We start from the raw sequence: 14364 nt of genomic DNA on the forward strand, positions 1-14364 counted from the left end.
AAATCTAAAGTCCGTCAGATTTCTGACCGGAACGGTCCGTCAGAAGTCCGATGCAGCCCACACACGGTCAGATTGTCTGCCGGATTCGGTCCGTTGGACCAGTCCAGTCGGAAAGTCCGCCCGTGTGTATGCTGCATAAGAGGTGGAACAAACTTCCCTCTCCAAAGTATATTAGTCCCTCTATGGACATATATGTATGCAATTATAATAATAATATGAATTCAATCTAATGTAAAAATATTTTTCATAAAAAGTTGTGGTGTATGCTCTATGTTGGTAAAATGTATTGAAACCAAGTCTATAACGCAGCCCTGACAGTGCAATGATACTTTATTTCTTCAGGGTCTGATGAGTAGTCAGTGGTGTAAATTCTGGATCTTGGGGCAAAAATATGCTAGTGACTTGTGAAATGTGAGATCTACAAAAGAAATTAAAGTGGCTATTTGAAAAGTTGTTGTCTAGAACATGTATGACCATAAAACAAAAATCAATACTAAAATAAATGGCATCAGTGCCATGAACAGCTAAACGAGTGAAATAAAATATTGTGGTTTCAAATAAAGTTAGTTGGATATAATATATAGGTCTTATCCCCATGGTAGACCTATTTTTTTCCAGACATACCACTGTTGGTCTTACAAAGAGTGTTCACAGTGTAAGAGAAAATTCTGAACTTCATTAGTTCCATGGTGGTTGTGGGTGTGGATGGTGGTATTGACTAAGAACACTTTTTTCCTGAAGTGGCGAGCAATTTCATTATACATATTTTGCATACCTCTTGTCAGACTTCCACTTACCAGACCAATGAGCCCGCTTGGGCAGAAGGTGGTCTCCCTTATGTGTCCGACTTGTGGCCCCTGATACAGTAGACAGGAGGCACAGGAGTGCGGAATGGTATGAGAGCCTGGTGATGGGATCCAGGTTCTGGAAAGAAGATGATCTTCAAGCAGCAGGTCAGTAGGCTGGAACACAGGCAAACAGATGCTGAGCAGGAGCAGAACAGGCAGGTCAAGGCACAGGCAGGGTGCGGCAACAGGCAGGCAGCAAAGGTACAGCAGGAGCAGGCAGAAGCGGAGTCAAACAGGCCGAGGTCAGGTACAGGCAGAAGTCAGGAATATCCAAGAGGCAAGCTGAGTCGTCAGGAGATCAGAAACACAGGAACACAGGAATAGGCAATGGGAACTATGGCACAGGGAGCTGATGATCAGGCAGCACCAAGCAGAGTGAACAGCAGACCTGAATAGGCCGGTTGGCGCGAAACGCCGCATACGTGCACGATCCGATGCTCACAGGCATGCGCACACACCTGCGCGCACGCGCCCAAACACCAGTTCACAGACCAGCGTCCACAGGATCATGCACAGCAGCGCGCACAGGAATGCGCGCGCCAATGCGCACCGGAGCGGCCAGCACCACGACCAACAAGGTAACCTCTCTGATACCTCTATATACATTCAAAATTTGAACTCTGTAATTTCCTAACTAAAATACTTTTTTGGTTGGTGTACGACTGGTATCTAGGAAATACGAACATCATCTTCTTCGGCCATGGATTTAATAAAGTATATCAAAGCTGAAATCTAGGCAGATGAAAAAGACACAAATTACTGTCGCTCTGTAATTATAAATACCAAATGAAATGTATTTTCAAGTGAAAACAGCATAAGGACCTGAATTCAACTTGGTATCAGGAAATTTGTGGTGAATGGGATCATTCATGCTGCTGTGGACCCCAAGATCCAGACCATTAAAGAGAGATACCACAGCTGTTCCTCAATTGTAAAAATTGTTGCTGCAAATTACATCATATTCTTTGCTTCATTCCAATGTTCTGTCAGTAAAGAATAGTTGTGGCTATTTAAAATGTAATTTTATTTAAATTGTCGACTATTAAAATTGTGTCTATACAAAATAGGCATAAGAAGCAAAAATAGTTTTACAGTAAAACTCTAATGCAGCGTACACATGGGCGGACTTTCCGACCGGACTGGTCCGACGGACTTTTCGATGCCAGCACCTGGAGCGTTGTTTGTGTTTCTGCCTGGGAAACACAAACAACGCTGGTCTGTGAGAGCAAAAGGCCAAAGATTTTCTACACTAGTGGAGTCTCTTTTTCTCCTTTGGCACTAGGGATGAGCCGAACACCCCCCTGTTCGGTTCGCACCAGAACATGCGAACAGGAAAAAAGTTCATTCGAACACGCGAACACCGTTAAAGTCTATGGGACACGAACATAAATAATCAAAAGTGCTAATTTTATATGCAAGTTATTGTCATAAAAAGTGTTTGGGGACCTGGGTCCTGCCCCAGGGGACATGGATCAATGCAAAAAAAAGTTTTAAAAATGGCCGTTTTTTCAGGAGCAGTGATTTTAATAATGCTTAAAGTCAAACAATAAAAGTGTAATATCCCTTTAAATTTCGTAGCTGAGGGGTGTCTATAGTATGCCTGTAAAGGGGCGCATGTTTCCCGTGTTTAGAACAGTCTGACAGCAAAATGACATTTCGAAGGAAAAAACCCATTTAAAACTACTCGCGGCTATTGCATTGCCGACAATACACATAGAAGTTCATTGATAAAAACGGCATGGGAATTCCCCACAGGGGAACCCCAAACCAAAATTTAAAAAAAAAATGACGTGGGGGTCCCCCTAAATTCCATACCAGGCCCTTCAGGTCTGGTATGGATATTTAGGGGAACCCCGGCCAAAATTTTTAAAAAAAATGACGTGGAGTTCCCCCTAAATTCCATACCAGACCCTTCAGGTCTGGTATGGATTTTAAGGGGAACCCCACGCTAAAAAAAAAAAAAAAAACGGCGTGGGGTCCCCCCACAAATCCATACCAGACCCTTATCCGAGCACGTAACCTGGCAGGCCGCAGTAAAAGAGGGGGGGACGAGAGTGTGGCCCCCCCCTCCTGAACCGTACCAGGCCACATGCCCTCAACATTGGGAGGGTGCTTTGGGGTAGCCCCCCAAAACACCTTGTCCCCATGTTGATGAGGACAAGGGCCTCATCCCCACAACCCTGGCCGGTGATTGTGGGGGTCTGCGGCTGGGGGGCTTATCGGAATCTGGAAGCCCCCTTTAACAAGGGGACACCCAGATCCTGGCCCCCCCTGTGTGAAATGGTAAGGGGGTACTTACCCCTACCATTTCACTAAAAAACTGTCAAAAATGTTAAAAATGACAAGATACAGTTTTTGACAATTCCTTTATTTAAATGCTTCTTCTTTCTTCTATCTTCCTTCATCTTCTTCTTCTGGTTCTTCTGGCTCTTCTGGTTCTTCCTCCGGCATTCTCGTCCAGCATCTCCTCCGCGGCGTCTTCTATCTTCTTCTCCTCGGGCCGCTCCGAACCCATGGCATGGGGGGAGGCTCCCGCTCTTCTCTTCATCTTCTTCATCTTCTTCTCTTCTTCTTTTCTTCTCTTCTTCTCTTCTTCTCTTCTCTTCTTCATTTTCTTCTCCGGGCCGCTCCGCACCCATGCTGGCATGGAGGGAGGCTCCCGCTGTGTGATGGCGTCTCCTCGTCTGACGGTTCTTAAATAACGGGGGGGGGTGGGGCCACCCGGTGACCCCGCCCCCCTCTGACGCACGGTGACTTGACAGGACTTCCCTGTGACGTCACGGGGAATGCCACAGGGAAGTCCCGTCATGTCCCGTGCATCAGAGGGGGCAGGGTCACCGGGAGGCCCCGCCCCCTGTTATTTAAGAACCGTCAGACGAGGAGATGCTGTCACACAGCGGGAGCCTCCCTCCATGCCAGCATGGACGCGGAGCGGCCCGGAGAAGAAACTGAAGGAGAGAAGAAGAGAATAAGAGAAAAAGGAAGAAGAGAAGAAGATGAAGAAGAAGATGAAGAGAAGAGCGGAAGCCTCCCCCCATGCCATGGGTGCGGAGCGGTCCGAGGAGAAGAAGATAAAAGACGCCGCGGAGGAGATGCTGGACGAGAACGCCGGAGGAAGAACCAGAAGAACCAGAAGAAGAAGAAGATGAAGGAAGATAGAAGAAAGAAGAAGCATTTAAATAAAGGAATTGTCAAAAACTGTCTCTTGTCATTTTTAACATTTTTGACAGTTTTTTAGTGAAATGGTAGGGGTAAGTACTCCTTACCATTTCACAGAGGGTGGGGCCGGGATCTGGGGGTCCCCTTGTTAAAGGGGGCTTTCAGATTCCGATAAGCCCCCTGCCCGCAGACCCCCACAACCACCGGACAGGGTTGTGGGGATGAGGCCCTTGTCCTCATCAACATGGGGACAAGGTGTTTTGGGGGGCTACCCCCAAAGCACCCTCCCAATGTTGAGGGCATGTGGCCTGGTACGGTTCAGGAGGGGGGGCCGCACTCTTGTCCCCCCCTCTTTTCCTGAGGCCTGCCAGGTTGCGTGCTCGGATAAGGGTCTGGTATACTTTTTGGGGACCCCACGCCGTTTTTTTTTTGTTGGCGCGGGGTTCTTCTTAAAATCCATACCAGACCTGAAGGGCCTGGTATGGAATTTAGGGGGACTCCCACGTGATTTTTTTTTTTTAATTTTGGTTCGGGGTTCCCCTGTGGGGAATTCCCATGCCGTTTTTATCAATGAACTTCTATGTGTATTGTCGGCAATGCAATAGCCGCAAGTAGTTTTAAATGGGTTTTTTCCTTCGAAATGTCATTTTGCTGTCGGACTGTTCTAAACACGGGAAACACGCGCCCCTTTACAGGCATACTATAGACACACCCCAGCTATGAAATCTAAAGGGATATTACACTTTTATTGTTTGACTTTAAGCATTATTAAAATCACTGCTCCTGAAAAAACGGCCGTTTTTAAAACTTTTTTTTGCATTGATCCATGTCCCCTGGGGCAGGACCCGGGTCCCCAAACACTTTTTATGACAATAACTTGCATATAAGCCTTTAAAATTAGCACTTTTGATTTCTCCCATAGACTTTTAAAGAGTGTGCCGGCGGCATTCGAATTTGCCGCGAACACCCCAAATTGTTCGCTTTTCGGCGAACATGCGAACAGCCAATGTTCGAGTCGAACATGAGTTTGACTCGAACTCGAAGCTCATCCCTATTTGGCACTTATGGCTCACCTTTGCTGGATTCGTGGAAGCAATTATTAACTGCTCTATGTGAAGTGATCCTGGGATTACACCTTGTGAAGTGCTTCAAGTTGTTGCTAACTAGTTGTCCATGAAGGAGGTTGGTGGTTTTCTCAGCAGTCTCCTGCAGCACACCCTTTGTGGTCTACATCTCTCTACTTAGCCTGTTTTGACCCCCCTGAATAAGGGCGGTCACAGGCTTTCCAGTAAAGCCTCCATTACTTCATCACCAGGTGGTGGGCAGCACTAGCGGTTGAATATTGACCCTGGGTCTCGCATTGAATACCAAACATATCATACTTTTTGGATCTCACTTTCACTTTGACCAAATTAATTAATTAATTTTTAATAATTATTTATTATGTTCTTGCAATATTTATGAGCACTTAATTGACATATATTTGTAGATCTGTTATTAGTGATTGGATGCTATTCACTGTTGCTTGTCATTTGATTTATTAATTTATCACTGTTCACAAAAATTTATGTCATATGTCCAGCACTGCACTTTCCATTTTATATCTACCTTGTCCCCATGTTGATGAGGACAAGGGCCTCTTCCCGACAACCCTGGCCATTGGTTGTCGGGGTCTGCGGGTGGGGGGCCCCAGATCCTGGCCCCCCACCCTGTGTGAATGAGCATGGGGTACATTGTTCCGGCTGTAATAGTGTGTGAGAGTGCCCCAGGACTGTGATGTCATAAGGGGGCGGGTTCACCGCCTTCATAAGTCATTGCGGAGCACTCACACACCATTACAGCGGTAGAGAGCATCGTGTCAACATCAGAAGAAGAGAAGAGGGAAGAAGATGACGCAGGACAATTTTTTTCCTGGGTGAATGGGTAGACGTACGATGTACCCCGTACTCATTCACATAGGGTGGGGGCCAGGATCTGGGGGCCACCTTATTAAAGGAGGCTCCTGGATTCCGATAAGCCCCCCGCCCGCAGACCCTGACAACCAATGGCCAGGGTTATCGGGAAGAGGCCCTTGTCCTCATTAACATGGGGACAAGGTGCTTTGGGGTGGGGGGCCGCAGGGTGCCCCCCTCCCCCAAAGCACCCCCCATGTTGAGGGCATGTGGCCTGGTATTGTTCGTGATGGGCCGGGCTGCATGCTCGGAAAGGTGTCTGATATGGATTTTGGGGGGACCCCACGCCGTTTTTTCGGCGTAGGGGGTTCCCCTTAAAATCCATACCAGACCTAAGGGACATTGTCGCCTCCCCCTCGTGCTCGCCACAGTAGGAAAATTTGTTTTTCCTATTGCAGTGAGCGCGAGATATAATATCCTGCCCTTGCGTCGTATCTGGTCCGTCGGACCAGCATACAGACGATCGGGCTTTCGGTTAGGAACTGAGTCCGGCGGAGTTACAATGTAAAGATTTGAAGCATGTTTCAAATCTAAAGTCCGTTGGATTTCCGACCGAAACGGTCTGTCTTAAGTCTGATGCAGCCCACACGGTCGGATTGTCGCAAAGTCCGCCCGTGTGTACGCTGCATAAGAGATGGAAGAAACTTCCCCCTCTCCAAAGTATATTAGTTCCATGGCAAACAATGTTACACATGTATGAGGAGACAAGCAATCCATCGCATTTAAAAAAAAAAACTTACATCTGGTATATATTGACTTTGGGAGGCCCCTTTAAGGGCATTACACATTCCTGACAGAGCACTCTAAGGTAGACCGGGCATCTGTCTATGTCAAATGGATCTAGGGTCACATAGAGGAGCTTATCCCAAAAGCCAAGGAAAAGTTCCAATACATAGGGATTGGCATTTAAGGCTGTTCAGTCTTAGGTATAACCAAGAGGTACTAAAACAAAAGAAGCAGATAGGTGACAAACAATTACCACATATCCTCCACTCCATATCCATATCCTTCACTCAAAACATTAGCTAGCCAATTATATGAAACATACCTAGGAAAGAAACCTTCTGTTCAAATCCATGAGCAAAAAGGTAGGCAGATTCCAATGGCCGGGATATAGTACAAAATCTGGAATAGTATAGGAGAAACAATACTCATTTACATTCCCAGGAAACATGCAAAGCCCAAACCATCTAGTTAGACTCAAACACAATTCAAATACCTTATTTGTAACAGGGAGGATGCAAAAAACCAAGCCATCCACACTCTTCACCTAATCCAAGCTGGATATACAGTAGCTGCCATCACAGAAAGTACCTCCAAATGCAGACCCACATGTACTAACAATCATAGGTGTGCGCACAGGGTGTGCTGGGTGTGCCTGGGCACACCCTAATAACTGTGTGCAGTGCCGATACCCCCTGCTTCCTGGCATCCCCTGTCTCCCTCTGCAGTGCTGCCAGCTTCCCTCTCCTCTACTGCCTGCTGCTGAGGGGGATGTTTCAGAATGGATGAATGAGTGAATTAACAGTGAGTTATCTGTACTAATCGCTCCTGTGGTCATTCTTAACAGAAGTATAGTAAACTATTTACTATGCTTCAGTTTGTGAATGAACAGGAAGCCGCTCAGCACAGAGCACTTCCCATTCATTCGCCGGCCTTTGCAGCTGAGGCTGCAGAGGAAGGGAATGGGGAAGCTCTGTCCTCTGTCCCTTTCTCTCTGTTTAGACCCTTGGTATTTCACCAAAGCCCCAAATGGAGCTCCTAAAAAAAAAGTAAAAAAATAATAAAGAAATAATAAAAATAAAAACTACTGACACCATCCACTATGCTACTGACACCAATCTCTGCTCTGCTGACACCATCCACTGCTCTGCTGATATACAGTACATGCATATTTGTTTGTGCTCTGGGGTGCACACCCTAATACAATAGCCTGCGCACACCAATGCTAACAATCATTCCACCCTTAAATAGGGTAGAATTTGTGCTAAAAACCACCTCCCTGAGGCATCAGAACTCAGAATATGCTACTGCGCATTCACCATCACTTTGCGCATTCGCAGTAATGGCGGGACATGCAGCCTTGGCCTAACAGCACCCAAAACAAAACCTAAACCCATTCATCCGAATGGATGGAGAGAAAGGCAGTCAGGGCACCAGGGCAAACAATACCTCCCCGTCCCACTACAAGCTCACAAACCAGAACCATTTGTCATATATAATCTGTCATAGGGAAACCAAAGTATACTACATATAAAATCCTTGATTGTTGCCATCTAGTGGCCACCATACATAACACCATACCAAACACTTTACATATATGTATAACCTACTAGGTATCACCATCTTGTGCATTGATAAAAACAGCAAGATTTAAAAACTGCCAATTACTAGGTTTTAACCAGTCAACGAATACATTAATTGGCATTATAACCAACAAACAGTCAAAAAGACTCCATATCCAATAACACATATCATTTACTCAATAACACCATTTAGTACTAATATTGGAACCAAAGGGATTTATATAACTGGTATAAGCTCACATATTCACTGCACCCAATAGGCTATATATCCTCCCTGATATCCCTGGTGGGAAGGAGGACAAGGCCCCTCCATTTTGACCCACCCCAACCCACCCGGCAGAACAAAATATCCCTAGATCAACCTGCGTTGAAAGGAATGTGTACCCAATGTTGAATACTCAATGTACATTAAATCCTATGTCAATAAATCATCTTAGATCACAAACAAAAACTTTTTTGAACCCTTTCTTTCATTTATGAGTATCTACAGCCAACAACTCCTCCGAACGGGGTGGAATTATCATCCTAGTAAAATCTCAGGAAAAAGATAATTCCTAAAGAAAAGGTTTAAAGCTAATCTTTTTGTTTAAACCTGGTGATTTGGTCACCTGCAATCATAAAATCCATTGGGTTTCCAACTGCAGGAGGCGTTTGTCAATGTCCCTGCCTCTGTGGGAACCCTTTACATGTTCAAGAGCAAAAAACCTCATGTGGTCCAACTCAAAATTATGATATAGGCCAATATGGCCGCTAATTGCCGATTCCATTTTGCCATTTTTTTATTTCATAAACATAGTCCCTAATATGCTTATGGAAGGGTCTTTGGTCTTCCCAACATAAAATGCTTTACATTGGTATTCCATATAGTAGACTACATCTATTGTTTGACAATTAATGGCTTCCTTAGGAGTCCACAATTGTCCATTAGCTAAATGGATTGTTCTTGCTTTCCATATCCAGCTGCAGTAATTACATTTCCCACAGCTGTTTGTACCGTTCCGTTTTTGACTCCAAAGATTATAGAGGCCTTGTCCTATAAATGACTGTGAGTTAGATGATCCCTTAGGGATTTTGCCATTCAACTGGTTACATTTGGCTTATCACCAATATATTTTACAACAGTTAAATCATCCTGCAGAAGATGCCAATGGCTCTGTAGAATTTTTTTGAAACTTAAATGGTTTTGGGAGAAACCCGTGATATTCCGAGTGAGTTTGTTACTTTCTATTTTACAGTGAGTATACAGGAGCGATTGACAAGACCTCTCCTTAGTTCTATTGAAAGCTTTCCTGAAGCATTTTTTGCTATAGTCTCTCCTTAAGAGGTGTGTATGTAAATCCATGGCCTGAATTAGTCCTTCTCTCGACAGCAATTTCTTTATAGTCTCAAATACTGACTATATGGTATACTGTTCTTAAGTGCCTCCGAATGAGTACTAGCAGTGAAGAGGATCATGTTGGCTGAAGTTGGTTTGCGATACAAATCTTTAGTAAGATTCCCATCCAATCATTTTAGAATCTAATGTACATTGAGTATTCAGCATTGGGTACGCATTCCTTTCAGTGCAGTTTGATCTGGGGATATTCTGGGTATAAAATGAAGGGGCCTTGTCCCCCTTCCCACCAGGGATATTGGGGGGGATATATAGCCTATTGGGTCCAGTGAATATGTGAGCTTATACCAGTTATATAAATCCCTTTGGTTCCAATATTAGTACTAAATGGTGTTATTAAGTAAGCAATAAGTGTTATTGGATATGGAGTCTTTTAGACTTGTTGGTTATAATGCCAATTAATGTATTCATTGACTAGTTAGAATTTAGTAATTGGCAGTTTTTAAATCTTGCTGTTTTCAATTAATGCACAAGATGGTGATATCGAGTAGGTTATACATGTATGTAGAATGTTTGATATGGTGTTATGTATGGTGGCCACTAGATGGCAACAATCAAGGATTTATTATGTAGTAAATTTTAGCTCCCTATGACAGATTATATATGACAAATGCTTCCGGTTTGTGAGCTTGTAGTGGGACGGGCGGTATTGTTTGCCCTGGTGCCCTGACTGCCTTTCTCTCCATCCATTCTGAAGTATGGGTTTAGGTTTTGTTTTGGGTGCTGTTAGACTGCGAATGCGCGAACTGACGGAGCATGCACAGTAGCATATGCGGCAACGTCAGGCTCACAGCTGATTCAGCTGAGTTCTGACATTTCAGGGAGGCGGTTTTTGGTGCAAATTCCACCCTATTTAATGGTGGAATGATTGTTAGCACATGTTGGTCTGCATTTGGAGGTACTTTCAGTGATGGCAGCTATATCCAGCTTGGATTAGGTGAAGAGTGCGGACAGCTTGGTTTTGACATCCTCCCTGTTACAAGTAAGATATTTGAATTGTGTTTGAGTTTGACTAGATGGTTTGGGATGTGCAGGTTTTCTGAGAATGTAAATGAGTATTGTTTATACTATGCTATTCCAGATCTGACATTTTGTACTATATTCCTGCCATTGGAATCTGCCTACCTTTCTGCTCATGGATTTGAACAGAAGGTTTCTTTCAACCCTCGAGTCATGAGCGAATTGCGTCAGCATGATGCCATCACGCTCTCTGTAGTGAGGGCACAGATTGGCTGCTAACAATCACTTTCTCTCTACACACCCCCGGATTTTTGTAAGGATATTGAAGTGCTCCTGGATACCCACAGGAGCAACGGCATGGGACACCATTAGCATATGTGGAGCAGTGCCTGGAGCATTTACTTCATCTTATAAAGATATCTACCTCCACTGGGAATGGATAGTTTGATGGTCTGACTACATACTGGTTGTGTATGATCCGGTCTTTAGGAGAGTGGTGAGCTGTATCTACTGCTCAATTTTCCCAGCTGGGAACTGCTACACGCATACACACTCACCTGTCCTATAGAGACCTACTAGCTGTCCCCACCAGTGAGAGAAGTATTGCGGACAATCACTGTCCATTTGGTTCTTTGTGAGAACCCAGGTTGCTCCACCTGCTTCCATCCTACTTCCCATTCATAACCAGGATTTCGTGCTACATTCTAAGTAAAAAAAGTTGACTTACATCTCCCTACATTCTGTGCTTTTCACATTACAGACTATCCATTATTATCCTTTATTTAATTCAGCTGTGAATACGGTCAACTGCCCAGGGTGAAGTACCCAATTGCTATTTAGTGAGCAGTGAGTAGTTGTGTGTCACCTATCTTTTTCCTTTGTTTTAGTGCCTCCTGGTTAAACCTAAGAATGAACAGCCTTAATTGCCAATCCTTATGTATTGGACCTTTTCTTTGGCTTTTGGGATAAGCTTCTCTATGTGACCCTAGATCCATCTGACATAGACAGGCGCCCGGTCTACCTGGGGGGGCCTCCCAAAGTCTATATATACCAGATGTAATTTTTTTAACTACTATATATATATATATATATATATATATATATATATATATATATGTATATATATATATATATATATATATATATATATATATATATATATATATATATATATATATATATATATATATATATATATATATAAAATATTTGTAATATTAATTGTTTATGAATTTGTGACTGTATATTATTTGTGTCTATTTTGATTTTTCTACAGCAACTCCATTACATTCATTCCCCTCCAACAAAAACCCCTGAAGAAGCCGGCTTGCGAAATGCATTGGATGCATGGCTCCTCATATATGTGTAACATTGTTTGCCATGGTTATCCATGATTGCATGCATATATGTCCATAGAGGAACTAATATACTTTGGAGAGGGGAAGGTTGTTCTATCTCTTAGAGTTTTGCTGTAAAATTATTTTTGCTTCTTATGTCTATAATGTATAGACACAATTTTAACAGTCAACAATTTAAATAAAATAAAATTTTAAATATAACGTTGTAAGACTTATCATTCTAGGAGGAGGTTTCAGCACCTAAAAAGTTCCAATATTTTGTTGTCTTTTATCGTCCATTTCTATTTCGGGATGTGATGCTGATTGTCAGTTGAATGCTTTATTATATTGATAATATTTGTGGCTACCGTATTTCTGAAAAAGTGTTGTCTAACAGTGTTTTTTTTTCATTAAAACCTCTCTTGCCCCTTCCTATTAAACTACAGCCTGGTAAAAGTGCTTAGCTACTATGCATGGAACAAACAAACGTGCAAAAAATTGGATATTTCAGGCAACACATATGACAAAACAATAACTTTTATTGGAAATTGCAGAAAAATATCCATAAAACCACAAGCCATGGCCAACATTAGCCAATAATACCCATGCATTATAACCACCTACCAACACACGTTGCAGAATTTGTATTATGGACATTCAAACTTTGACAAAATGTTACACATGGATCCCAGCATGTTTTGATTTCAGGATAATCTTCTTCATAATATATGGATATAATGATATATAAATGTCAGAATTGAAAATCTTATGAATATATACTGTATGTCTCAACATACATCACTAAGCCCATGTGAAAAAAAACACTATACACTAAGGCTCATACGGATGCCTATGGTCCACAAGATGTTTTCAGTTCATTAGTTGAAAATCAAATATAGAAGGGCATATTGGTCCCCAAATAGAAGGACATTAAAACAAAGAGTATTGGAGAATTAAAGAGGGATTCATACAGATCTTACTTAATGGGTCAACAGACTTCTATTCTGTTATTCAACAGGATCACCGCCACAGGCATAATAGAAGCATCAAACTGACTTACTCTAGTCTGGCTATAGATACATAGAGAGGTAGGAAGAGAGGAAGGTCATATGACCACCCACATATCAACGGGAAACCACTATTATAGCGCCAAACAATAAAGAGGCACCAAAACCACATGGAGGAAACTGAGAAGCACCAACTTCCTATATCCTGTATTGAGCTTCCTGAAACCCCCAATGTAATGAGATCACTTCTGGCATCATGATGGTTTTAGCATGCTGTCACCACACTCAGAAAGGATGTCAGCTTATAGAGATTCCTGCCCAGCACAGCGCTAGCCACTGGGAAAGGCAAGGGTAAGGAGTGGCAAGCAAGAACCAAGTCCAACTCTATGAGGTTCACTGCCTCCTACCTCCTACCGTAAGATGGACCACCCACCGACCAGGACAACAACACCCCCACCCTCCCCCCAACAATATTGTTGTTTATTTTCTTTGCTGTTGACCTGATTGGAACTATATCTCCTTAATGCATAATACTGTATTTTTTGTTGTGCTTATGTTTTGTTTATGTATAGGCAATTTTTATATCATTTTTGTTGTCCTGAAGTTGTAGGTTGTCCCCTGTAGGTGGTGGTATTAAGGTGCACACAGCCCCTGTTCTCCTCTCCACTTCATTTTGTTAAGAGGGAGAGTGGGGGCATTGTGGTATTGGTTGGTGTGTGGTCTATCTGTTGGGAGGTAGGAGGTGGCGAACCTTATGGAAGTGGAGGTGGAGTTGGTTCTTGCTTGCTCCTCCCTTCTCCTGCCTTTGCCGGCAGCTAGTGCCATGCTGGGCTGGAATATGTGTGTGTCAGCATCGTTTCCAACATATATATATCATTATATTAATTTATTATACTTTCTAGTGTATACCCCTATCAAATAATCCCTGGTGATTGCTATTTTTGTGCACTATGGGGGTCACTGACAACCTATAGACATATTATTTTAATTATTTGCTGATAATTTCCCATACCCTGTTAGTTTGCAATTTAACTCAATTTATGAATCATCATTATACACGTCATGTGTATATATTGTATATAGTGTATGAGAAGTTTTTATATATATATATATATGTGCTCATATTGCAGACTTCATCACCAACTTATCTCTGAAGATTATCCTGAAATCTAAATGTGTTGGGATCCAAATGTAACAATTTGTCAAAGTTTGATCGACTTTAATATATATGTTGTGACATATGTGTTGCTGGGTGGTTACGATATCATGGGTATTATTAGCTAATTTTGGCCATTTATCTTATCAGTCTTGTGGTTTTATGGAGATTGTTTACATTTTCCAATAAAATATATGTTTCATCACTTGTGTTTTTTGTGGTGCCTAAAAAAATCCAATATTTTGC

Source organism: Aquarana catesbeiana, linkage group LG01, assembly GCF_042186555.1.
Source record: "Aquarana catesbeiana isolate 2022-GZ linkage group LG01, ASM4218655v1, whole genome shotgun sequence".
NCBI lineage: Eukaryota > Metazoa > Chordata > Amphibia > Anura > Ranidae > Aquarana > Aquarana catesbeiana.